This window comes from Bos mutus, chromosome 10 (assembly GCF_027580195.1).
Source record: "Bos mutus isolate GX-2022 chromosome 10, NWIPB_WYAK_1.1, whole genome shotgun sequence".
In the NCBI taxonomy this organism is placed as follows: domain Eukaryota; kingdom Metazoa; phylum Chordata; class Mammalia; order Artiodactyla; family Bovidae; genus Bos; species Bos mutus.
In genome coordinates, this window is record NC_091626.1 from 18,530,593 (window position 1) to 18,543,192 (window position 12,600).

A 12,600-nucleotide genomic window follows, 5' to 3' on the forward strand; every position below is an offset into this window, starting at 1 on the left:
CTGCTGGAGCAGAATCAGGGTGAGCTGGCACCCTGGACCTGGTCACAGACCACTTTTTCTTGGCAGGCCACTTGGGGCCTGGCTGTTTCCAGACTAGAAGCTGGTCATTCAGGTCTAAACACAGACTTGCATTCATTAAGAAACAGAGCACTCCTGTGCTCCTGGGGGCCACCCTCTGCTAGGCCTGCTGAGCGGAGGGCCCACAGACACCCTCAGATGCTCCAGGCTGCCAGGAGGGGTGGCTGCTCCCGGGACAAGTCAACTCTGTCCATCCATGGATCCCATGCGGTGCACTCTGGGACACCCATCTCAGAATCACGCTAGCTTTGGGAACCCACTCAGCTCTTTTCAGAGCACTGGGGGTCTTGAGAGGTCACAGGGTCCCGAAAGACCCTGGGTGTGGGGACAGGGAGGCAGGTCTGAAAGAACTTCTCACAGCCTTGGGGAAGCCACTCTCTCCTTCTGGGCCTCAGTTACTCCTCAGCAAAGGGGCAAGAAAGTCTCCAGCCAGGAGAGAAAGCAAATGTTGTCTGAGGGAACAACAAAGCTGAGCCCAGGACTGGGTGAGCAGAAACTGGCCACTGGCTCTCTGTGGTCAGAAGAACGCCGACCCCAGGAGAGGCTGGCAACAGCATAGCCCTCAAAGGCTGCCGGCCACTCTGCCTCCCTCCTCTAAACTCCAATTGAATGCCTGGACTCACTTAGCTCTGTGTAAGTGCTGTGTGTACGAAAAGGCATGAGGCAAACTACTATCCCCAAAATGCTTGGTGGGAGAGCCAGACGTGAAACAAATATTTATAGAGATCAATACATAATTATAACTGTGTCATGTGTACTATGAAGGCAAAGCACAGTGTCTGAGAGCGCCTCAATCAGGGAGCCCTGAATCAACTGCAGAGAGAGGGGAAGACTTCCCTGAAGACACAGCAGCAGCATTTGCCCTGATGGCAATGCTAGTCAGACCAAGGGGCTGGGGGGAGAGGAGGGTTGGAGGGTACTGGGGAGGGGTCATTGTAGAGCAGGGGTTCCCTACCTCTGGGATCTGATGATAATCCGAGGCAGAGCTGATGTAATAATAATAGAAATAAAGTGCGCAATAACTATAATGTGCTTGAATCATCTTGAAACCACCCATTCCCCCCACCCATCTGTGGAAAAATTGTCTTCCATGAAGCTGGTCCCTGGTGCCAAAAAGGTTGGGGACCACTGTTTAAAGGGTTTCTGATGTGCAAAAGCCCTGAGGCCAGAGGTATATAGCACCTAGGAGAAACATAAACAGAGCCTTTGTGTCTGGAAGGTAGAGGTAAGCAGTGAAGTAATGAGCAATGGGGCTGGAGAGGTAGGCAGGGTAGATCATGCAGGGCCCAGTGGACCCCAGTAAGGGTTTTTGTCCTTGTCTTAAAAGCTAGGGGGAACCAATGAAGGGATTTAAAAGGGAAAAGACACTATCAATTTGATATGTTAAAAGAGTATGGAGCAGCATCTGTTTGAGCTGGCATATGTGGGCATGATCACAGATCACCCTAAGACATAGATTTGTTTCAAATACAAAATGGTGTGGAGGGCGTAGAGGATGAGTTGATGAAATGGGGACAACCTTATGTTGGTAGTTATTTTAGTTGGTAGTGATGGATACATGGTCACTGACTCTGTGGTCAGAAGAACTCTGATCCCAGGAGAAATTGCCAGGAGCCTAGGATGGAGCGGGGGGGGTCCCATCCTACAACTCTCCTTCTTTTTTTTTTTGATACCCAGAGAGTGGCTGTGATTCTTTTTTTTTTTTTTAATTCATTTTTTTTTTTTTTTTTAATTTTTGGCTGCACTGGGTCTTTGTTGCTTAGCAAGGGCTTTCTCTAGTTGCAGGGAGCAGGGGCTACTCTTCCTTGCAGTGCACGGACTTCACCTTGTGGCGGCTTCTCTACTTGCGTGGCACGGGCGTTAGGCACGTGGGCTTCAGTAGTCGTGGCTCACAGGCTCCAGAGCGTGGGCTCAGTAGTTGTGGTGCAGGAGCTGAGTTGCCCTGCAGCGTGTGAGATCTTCCTGGATTGAACCCTGCATTGGCAGGCAGATTCCTATCCACTGCACCACCAGGGAAGTCCCAGTCTCCTCTTTTGTATATATTTAGAATTTTCCATGGAGACAGACAGTTTAGGAGATTATATTCCAGCAGGGAAACAATGTCTCAGACTTGGTGGCAGTCATGGTGATGGAAGTTGAAGGAGGGATTCATGATACATAGATCTCTCAGTTCAGTCGCTCAGTCGTGTTTGACTCTTTGCGACCCCATGAATCGCAGCACGCCAGGCCTCCCTGTCCATCACCAACTCCTGGAGTTCACTCAGACTCACGTCCATCGAGGCAGTGATGCCATCCAGCCATCTCATCCTCTGTCGTCCCCTCCTCCTCCTGCCCCCAATCCCTCCCAGCATCAGGGTCTTTTCCAATGAGTCAACTCTTCGCATGAGGTGGCCAAAGTACTGGAGTTTCAGCTTCAGCATCATTCCCTCCAAAGAAATCCCAGGGCTGATCTCCTTCAGAATGGACTGGTTGGATCTCCTTGCAGTCCAAGGGACTCTCAAGAGTCTTCTCCAACACCACAGTTCAAAAGCATCAATTCTTTGGCACTCAGCCATCTTCACAGTCCAACTCTCACATCCATACGTGACCACAGGAAAAACCATAGCCTTGACTAGACGGACCTTTGTTGACAAAGTAATGTCTCTGCTTTTGAATATGCTATCTAGGTTGGTCAGAACTTTCCTCCAAGGAGTAAGCGTCTTTTAATTTCATGGCTGCAGTCACCATCTGCAATGATTTTGGAGCCCCAAAAAATAAAGGCTGACACTGTTTCCCCTGTTTCCCCATCTATTTCCCATGAAGTGATGGGACCAGATGCCATCTTCATTTTCTGAATGTTGAGCTTTAAGCCAACTTTTTCACTCTCCTCTTTCACTTTCATCAAGAGGCTTTTGAGTTCCTCTTCACTTTCTGCCATAAGGGTGGTGTCATCTGCATATCTGAGGTTATTGATATTTCTCCCGGCAATCTTGATTCCAGCTTGTGTTTCTTCCAGTCCAGCGTTTCTCATGATGTACTCTGCATATAAGTTAAATAAGCAGGGTGACAATATACAGCCTTGACATACTCCTTTTCCTATTTGGAACCAGTCTGTTGTTCCATGTCCAGTTCTAACTGTTGCTTCCTGACCTGCATACAAATTTCTCAAGAGGCAGATCAGATGGTCTGGTATTCCCATCTCTTTCAGAATTTTCCACAGTTTATTGTGATGCACACAGTCAAAGGCTTTGGCATAGTCAATAAAGCAGAAATAGATGTTTTTCTGGAACTCTCTTGCTTTTTCCATGATCCAGCGGATGTTGGCAATTTGATCTCTGGTTCCTCTGCCTTTTCTAAAACCAGCTTGAACATCAGGAAGTTCATGGTTCACATATTGCTAAAGCCTGGCCTGGAGAATTTTGAGCATTACTTTACTAGCATGTGAGATGAGTGCAATTGTGAACCAATCTGGACTTGGTGATCAGTTGGATGTGGAATGTAAGGGAAAATGTATCAAATATGATTTTAGATTTCTGGCTTAAGCGAGTAGGTACTGGTCTGTTTTGCTGAGACAAAGCAGAGGAAATAATCATGAGTTCAGTCTTAAAGATATGTGAGAAGCATTTAAGTAGAGATGTCAAGTTATATATGAGTGAGGAGCTCAGAAGAAAACTCCAGGCTGAAGGGAGAAATTCCTGAGTTATTGGCCCATGAATGGGTACAGGAGCTAGGAAGATCCCTCAGGGAATCTTCTTCTCCCCTAAAGAAGAGAAGCTATGGATAAGGGTGCCAAGACCAGAACAGTTGGGCAGAGAGCAGACTTTTCAGCAAATGGTGCAGGAACAACTGGATATTCACAGGCCAGGAATTAAGTTGGATCCCTATCGCACAGCATATACAAAAACTAACTCAAAAATGTCAGAGCTGGGACTTTCCTAGTGGTCCAGTGGTTGAGAATCCGCCTTGCAGGGGCTTCCCTGGTGGCTCAGTGTAAAGAATCCACATGCCGATGCAGGATCCAGGAAGATCTTACATGCCATGGAGCAACTAAGCCCGGCCACTCTGCCTCCCTCCTATAAACTCATTGAGTTTAACTCCTATAAACTATTGAGCAACTAACTCACCTGTTGAGTCTGTGCTGTAGAGCTCGGGAGCCACAAGTATTGAGCCCACGAGTTGCAACTACTGAAGCCCGAGTGCCCTAGAGCCTGTGCTCTGCAACAAGAGAAGCCACCACCATGAAAGCCTGCGCACTGCGACTAAAGAAAAGCCCATGCAGCAACAAAGACCCAGCACAGCCAAAACTAAATAAATAAATACAATTATTAAATTAAAAAAAAAAGATTCTGCCTTGCAATGCAAGAGACACAGATTCAATCCCTGGTTGGGGAATTAAGATTCCACATGCTGTGGAGCAGGTAAGCCAGCACGTCCTGACTACTGAACTCTTATGCTCCAGAGCCCGTGTGCCACAAATAGACAGTCTGTGCACCACCAAGAAAGGTTTTGCGTGCCACAACCAAGACTCGATGCAGCCAAATAAATAAATACATTTTTTTTAAATGTCAGTGCTAAAACTCTTAGAAGAAATCATGGGTGTAAATCTCTGATTAGGCAACAGTCTTGTAAGATACTTGCCTGCTGTTCAGGAGACACAAGAGACGTGGGTCAGGAAGATCCCCTGGAGTAGGAAATGGCAACCCACTCCAGTATTCTCACCTGGAAAACCATGGACAGCAGGTAACCATCCATAACTTCACAAAGAGCTGGAGACAAGTGAGAACACAGATGTTCTCTTTGCTCCTGACTCTCAATCTCTTAAGATGTGACACCCAAACACAAGAAACAGCAGAATAGATACATTGAACTACATCAAAATTAGAAACTTTTGTACTGCTAATGATATCATTGAAAAAGTGAAAAGGTGACTAACAGAATGAGAGAAAATAGTTGTAAATCAGAGATCTGATGAGGACTAGTATCTAGAATATATTTAAAAGCTCTTACAAACTTGTAGGTATTATACTAAGTGAAAAAGAGCCAATTACAAAAATACAAATGCTTTATGACTCCACTTATATGAAGGATCTAGAGTAGTCAGATTCATAAAAACAGCAGAGTGGTGGTTGCCAGAGGCTGGGGGTGGGGGTGGGGGTGGGTGGAGAGTTATTTAATGGATGTAGAGTTTCAGTTTTGCAAGGTGAAAAAGTTCTGGAAACAGGTTGTACAACAATATGAATATGTATATTTAACACTATTGAACTGTACAAATGAACTTAGAAATGGTTAAGATGGTAAATTTTATGTTATGTGTTTTTTAATCCAACAATTAAAATTTTTAAAAAGAATGCTTAAAACTGAACAATAAAAAGACAAATAATCCAACTAAAAATGGGCAAATGTTTACATAAACACTTTTCCAAAGAAGATATCAAATGACCAATAAGTACACAAAAAGATACTCAACATCATTAGTCATCAAGGAAATACAAATCAAAACCACAATGAGATACCACTTTACATCCCCAAGAGGCTGTGATTTATATCAGGTGTTGGTGATGAGGAGGAGAAATTGGAACCCTCATACATTGCTTCTTGGATTGTAAAATGGTGCAACTGCTTTGGAAAACAGTTTGGTGATTCTTCAAATTGTTAAACATTTACTATACGACCCAGCAATTCTACTTCTAGGTACATACCCCCCAAAACTGAAAATATATATGCATGCAAAATCTTGTACAAGAATGCTCATAGCAAAGGAAACCTTCCTACTCTGTTGGAAGGAATGTAATTTGGTGCAGCCACTATGGAAAACAGTACAGAGATTCCTCAAAACTAAAAACAGAATTCCCATATAATCCAGCAATCCCCTCCTGGGCATATATCCAGACAAAACTACAATTCAAAAGACGCATGCAAGCCTATGTTCATAGCAGCACTTGGCTGCTATTTGTAATAGCCACAGCATGAAAACAACCTAAATGCCCATCAACAGGTGCATGAATGAAGAAGATGTGGTATATACACAATGGAATACTGCTGCTACTGCTGCTGCTAAGTCGCTTCAGTCGTGTCCGCCTCTGTGCGACCCCATAGATGGCAGCCCAATAGGCTCCACCGTCCCTGGGATTCTCCAGGCAAGAACACTGGAGTGGGTTGCCATTTCCTTCTCCAATGCATGAAAGTGAAAAGTGAAAGTGAAGTTGTTCAGTCGTGTCCGACACGTAGCGAGCCATGGATTGCATCCCACCAGGCTCCTCCATCCATGGGATTTTCCAGGTAAGAGTACTGGAGTGGGGTGCCATTGCCTTCTCCGATGGAATACTACTCAGCCATAAAAAGAATGAAAGAATGCCATTTGCAACAACATGGATGGACCTAGAGACTATCACACTAAAGGAAGTAGTCAGAACAGAAAGACAAATACCATATGATATCATTTATATGTGGAATCTCAAGTAAGACACAAATGAACTTATCTACAAAACAGACTCACAGAAAAAAACAGAACTGTGATCGCTAAGAAGGAAGGCAGGTGGGAGAGGGATGGACTGGGAGTTTGGGATTAGCAGATGCAAGCTCTTATATATAGGATAAATAAACAAAAAAGTCCTACTGTATAACACAGGGAACTATATTCAATATCCTATACTAAGCCATAATGGAAAAGAGTATTAAAAGAATGTATATATGTATATAACTGAATCACTTTGCTGTACAGCAGAAATTAACATCACAAATCAACTGTACTACAATTTTAAAGTTTTCAAAAAAGGAATGCTCATAGCATTATGATAATTATTACCATTACTATTATTATTACTATTACCATTACCATTACTATTATAGCCAAAAATGGAAACCCAAACACCCAGCTAATGAATAGATAAGCAAAATGTGGTATATCCATACAGTGGAACATAATTCAGTCATACAAAGGAATGAAGTACTGATATATATTGCAACATGATGGACCTTAAAACTTTATGCTAAGTGAAAGGCCAGTTGCAAAAGACCACATATTGTATGACTCTATGTACAGGGAATGTCCAGAAGTGGCAGATCCACAGAGACAGAAAGTAGATCAGTAGTTGCCAGGGGTTGGAGGGAAGGGGAAATGGAAGTGACTAAGGCACACAGGGCTTATTCGGGGGGATGATTAAACTGTTCTGGAATTAGACAGTGATCATGGTTACACAGCTCTGTGGATACAGTGAAAGTCACTGAATGGCACATTTTGAAAGGATGAATTTTATGGTGTGTGAGTTATTTCTCCATGAGAAGGATGGGGGTTGGAGAGGAGAGCAGGGGACCTCAAGAACTACAACACTTAAAGACTGGGTTGGAAGGGGTTTCCCTGGTGGTCCAGTGGCTGACTGCACATTCCCAGGGCACGGGACCTAGGTTTCATCCCTGGATGGGGAACTCTATCCCACGTGCCACTACTCAGAGTTCCCAAGCTGCAGCTAAACATCCCGCATGTTGAATGAATATCAAGATCCCAAGCGTGGCAACCAAGACCTAGCACAGCCAAATAAATAAAACTAAGTCTTTTTTAAAAGAAAAAGTCTGTGTGGAGGAGGAAGAGGAATGCCCCAAGGAGACAAGAGAAGGTGGCCCAAGAGGCAGAAAGAAAACCAGGTGCATAGGTTGTCGTGGAAGCCAAAGGAGTGCTTCAAAAAGGAGGAATGGGAAAGCAGGAAGTTTGCTGGGAGGCCAAACTGCAGGAAGGCTGAAAGGCAGTCCACAACCAGGAGAGGATCCATGCGGCAGTGGCGAGTCTGAATCCACAGCTGAAGCTCTGCTCCTCCCTGCTCCCTCCCACGCTGGTGACTGCATCCCAGGGACTGACAGTGAGCACAGGCCTCTGAACACAAGTGAGGATGCTGCCGAACACAGCCGGAAGCCTAGGTCACCGGCCAGCTCAGCGCCACACCGACCTCGGATCCTGCGAAAGGCCACAGAGATTCTGGGGGATGGGAAGGAGAAGGGACTGTACCTCTCTCACCCGACTGAGCTGGGGTGGAGGAAGCGGACGCTGCCGTTGCCCGAATCCTCCCTGCCTGGTCCAGCCTTCCCCAGCCACCCTCACCTGACGCTCCTCTGCCCCTGGCGTGTCTCTGCCGCAGCCCGCGAACCACAAGTCCATTTTCTGCGTCTGCCCTGGGAAGGGCTGAAGAGCCCGCAGGCACCCGGCGCCAAGAGCGCAGCCACACCCAGAATTCCAGCAACGCAGGGCTCCGTGCCAGAGAGCCCGCCCTGCCTGCCCTGCGCACCCCTTGATGCGGCCGGTGGGTCCCTAGGCGGAAGAGCAAAAGCCTGCGTAGACCAGAGGCTGTTGGAGTAGAGCACCTCCTGCACCCTGGAAACGGAGCCCGCGCCCCGTCCAGCACCCAAACCCGGTAGTTGGTCCGGATTTGGAGTGTCCCAGGCAGGATCCAACTCCTTGCCCCGCCCAGGCTTCTGCTAACTAGGCTCCCCAAGCCGTACCCGTGCTTGTGTAAGGGTTCCGATTCCTGGGCGATAACCTACTCTTAAAGGAAAGTTATATATATATATAAAGGAAAGTTATGACCAACCTAGATAGCATATTCAAAAGCAGAGACATTACTTTGTCAACAAAGGTCCGTCTAGTCAAGGCTATGGTTTTTCCTGTGGTCATGTATGGATGTGAGAGTTGGACTGTGAAGAAGGCTGAGCGCCAAAGAATTGATGCTTTTGAACTGTGGTCTTGGAGAAGACTCTTGAGAGTCCCTTGGACTGCAAGGAGATCCAACCAGTCCATTCTGAAGGAGATCAGCCCTGGGATTTCTTTGGAAGGAATGACGCTAAAGCTGAAACTCCAGTACTTTGGCCACCTCATGCGAAGAGCTGACTCATTGAAAAGACTCTGATGCTGGGAGGGATTGGGGGCAGGAGGAGAAGTGGACGACGGAGGATGAGATGGCTGGATGGCATCACTGACTCGATGGACGTGAGTCTGAGTGAACTCCGGGAGTTGGTGATGGACAGGAAGGCCTGGTGTGCTGCAATTCATGGGGTTGCAAAGAGTCAGACACGACTGAGCGACTGAACTCACTGAACTGAACTGAAAGAGCTTACTGGATCCTGGGACCTTCTCTTCCCGGGAGAGCCCCAGATTGTTCAGCTAGTGGAAAACCCCTAAGAAGGCTTGCTCTCGCCACTGTTATTCAGCATTGTTCTGGAAGCTCTAGTCATTGCACAAAGGCATGAAAAAGAAACAAAAGGTTCATATATTAAAAAGAGATGATTATTCTTTGAAAGATGGTAACATGAACTACCTAGAGAATATATATTCAACTGGAAAAATCATAAGAAAGTGGCCCAGATATTCTTATATTTGGACACTGGGCCAGCCAGAGCTGTGATGAAGATAGACACATAATAAAACACTCTCACAGACTTAATTGTTATTCTAGTGGTTACAAGATCAACATAAAAAATCAATAGTTTCTCATGCAATAAACAGTTATAAAATATATTTGGGGAAATGATTCTATTCATGTGGCAACAACATGTATGTTACCCAAGAATAAACTTTTAAAATGTAGAAAAATCTAGAAGAAAACCACAGGCATTTAAAAAATAACATGGAAGAAGACTTGAATAAGTGGAAAGATAAACTGTTCCTGAGTGGGAAGATTGAAAGTTTTAAAGAAGCGAATTTATCCCAACTGTCATGCAAGGGTTTTGCCCTACCAGATGTCAGAACAAACTACAAAGCTGGAACAATTAAAATATTTACTAGTTTAGGAAAAATTAATAGATCAATAGACTGTAAGAGGGAGGCCAGAGCATGATCTATGGGTATCTGAGAATTTAGTATATAAGAAAGAATCACAGGACTTCCCTGGCTGTCCAGTGCTTGAGACTTTGCCTTCCAGTGCAGAGGGTGTGGGTTCATCCCTGATGGGAGAGCTAGGATCTCATATGCCTCAGGGCCAAAAACCAAAACACAAAACAGAAGCAATATTGTAACAAATTCAATAAAGACTTTAAAATGGCCCACATCAAAAGTAAAATCTTTTTTAAAAAGAAACTGTTTCAAATAAGTAAGGGAAAAAGAGATTGTCCAAAAAATGATATTGGAACAACTGGGTACCTCATACCATTCATAAAAACACACTAAATAAATTCCAGGTAGATTAAACGTCCAAATATTTTCTAAGTCAATAAAATAGAATAGAATATTACTATATAAGGAAACATCTTCCTAAGCAAGATATAAAACCCAGAACACATAAAAGAAAATACTTAATTGCATAAAAATTAAAAACCTCTATACATTAAAAATTTAAACTGACAAAGGACTTCCCTGGTGGTGAGTAGTTAAGACTTTGCTCTTCCACTGCCGGGGACACAGGTTCCATCTCTGGTCGGGGAACTAAGATCCCACCTACTGCGCAGTGCATCCACAACGAATAAATAAAAATTTTAAAGGTGAAGTAAACAAATGCAAAGAGTCAGACACGACTGAGTGACTGAACTGAACTGACTGAAACAACATTAAAAAATTAAACTGAAAAAGGACTGCTGCTACTGCTGCTAAGTCGCTTCAGTCGTGTCCGACTCTGTGCGACCCCATAGACGGCAGCCCCCTGGCTCCCCCGTCCCTGGGATTCTCCAGGCAAGAACACTGGAGTGGGTTGCCGTTTTCTTCTCCAGTGCATGAAAGTGAAAAGTGAAAGTGAAGTCGCTCAGTCGTGTCTGACTCTTAGCGACCCCATGGACTACAGCCCACCAGGCTCCTCCGTCCATGGGATTTTCCAGGCAAGAGTACTGGAGTGGGGTGCCATTGCCTTCTCCGAAAAAGGACTGGCATTTTTAAATGATAACTCATCTACGTCAGTAAGAAAAAGGCAGACAATCTAATAGAAAAGTGCGCAAAGAATATGAATGGGCAAGTCACAAAAGAAGAGAGCTCTCTCTTACCTACTTCACTGATAAACATTAAAAAAAAAATCAGAGTGCTCAATATTTCCAAGGATATATGTGGAAAAATAAGCATTCTTATTTTCCATGAGACTTAAAACTAAGTTAACCTTTCGGACATATATCAGATGCTTTAAGAAATGTAAATCCAAAAAAAAAAAAAAGAAATGTAAATCCTTTGACCCTAAAACTCCATTCCATGCAACTTGTTATAAGGAAATAAGTGGATAAGTAGGTAAAAATTTATATTCCTATAAATTAAGAGGAAATTAAATAATTATGAGGAAAAACATAGAAATACCAAAATAGTATTTTACCAATATAATCGATTCCTATGCAATTGACTAAAAGAATAGAGTATAGCTAGCTGCATTGCTAATATGGAAAAAAAGTAAAAAATGTGTTGTTTAGCAAAAAGTATATTAAGTTAGTAACCCAGATATACCCCATTTATGTGGAAAGAAGGGAACTCTTCTACACTGTTGAAGGAAATGTAAATTGGTACAGTGACTATGGCGAACTGTATGGAGGTTCCTTAAAAAACTAAAAATATAGCTACCCTGCAATCCCACTCCTGGGCCTATATCTGGAGAAAAATGTCATCTGAAAGGATGTACGCACCCCAGTGTTCATTGCAGCACTGTTTACAATAGCCAAAGACATGGAAGAAACCTAAATTTCCACTGCCAGAGGAATGGATAAAGAAGATGTGTTCATATATGCAAGGGAATATTACTTAGTCATTAAAAAGAATTAAATAATGCCATTTGTAGCAACATGGATGGACCTAGAGATAGTCATATTCAGTGAAGTAAGTCAGACAGAGAAGGAGAAATATCATATGGCATCCCTTATATGCAGAATCTAATAAGAAATGATATAGATGAACTTATTTACAGAACAGACTCACAGACTTAGAGAATGAATTTATGGTTGCCAGAGGGGAGGAACAGGGGGAAAGGAAAGTTAGGGAGTTTGGGATTAACAGGTACACACTGCTATATTTAAGACGGATAACCAGGACTTCCCTGGTGGTCCAGTGGTAAAGAATCTGCCTGCCAGTGCAGGGCACATGAGTTCAATCCCCGGTCCAGAAAGATTCCATGTGTCACAGGGCAATTAAGCTCATGTACCACAACTACTAAGCCTGCGCTCTGGAGCCCACGAGCTACAACTACTGAACCCACATGCTGTAGCCCTAGAGGCCAAGAAAAACCACCACAGTGAGAAGCCCGCACACCGCAATGAAGAGTGGCTCCCGCTCGCTGCACCTAGAGAAAGCCTGGGAGCAGCAATGAAGACCTAGAGCAGCCATAAATGAATAAATAGCATTTGTAAAGACACTTAAAATGAATAACCAACAGGGACCTACTGTATAGCATAGGGAACTCTGCTCAATGTTATGGCAGCCTGGATGGGAGGGGAGTTTGGGGGAGAATGAATACATGTATATGTATGGCTGAGTCCCTTTGCTGCTCTCCTGAAAACTATCACAACATTTTTAATCAACATTTTTAATCCAACATAAAATGTAAAAAGTTAAAAAAATATAACTCATTTATAAAATTAAAAATTCTGTATAAAAAAGTA

The 12,600-nt window shown here is 43.9% G+C and overlaps 1 protein-coding gene across 7 annotated transcripts in view; it reads right to left on the minus strand.

The window, feature by feature from the left end:
- The window catches only part of GRAMD2A (GRAM domain containing 2A), a 37,614-nt gene that overhangs the window by 20,944 nt on the left and 4,070 nt on the right, over positions 1-12,600 (minus strand). Inside the window, exons 1-2 of one of the 7 annotated variants that reach the window (XM_070377385.1) lie at positions 8,150-8,336; positions 4,696-4,776 (exon numbers count right to left, since the gene is read on the minus strand). The exons of 5 other annotated variants lie outside the window; for them this stretch is intronic. The gene's annotated coding sequence lies outside the window, so the exon portion shown is untranslated. Of the gene's footprint in view, positions 1-4,695; positions 4,777-8,056; positions 8,110-8,149; positions 8,337-12,600 lie in introns of those variants that run through there. One more of the 7 variants, XM_070377388.1, reaches the window with a different exon arrangement.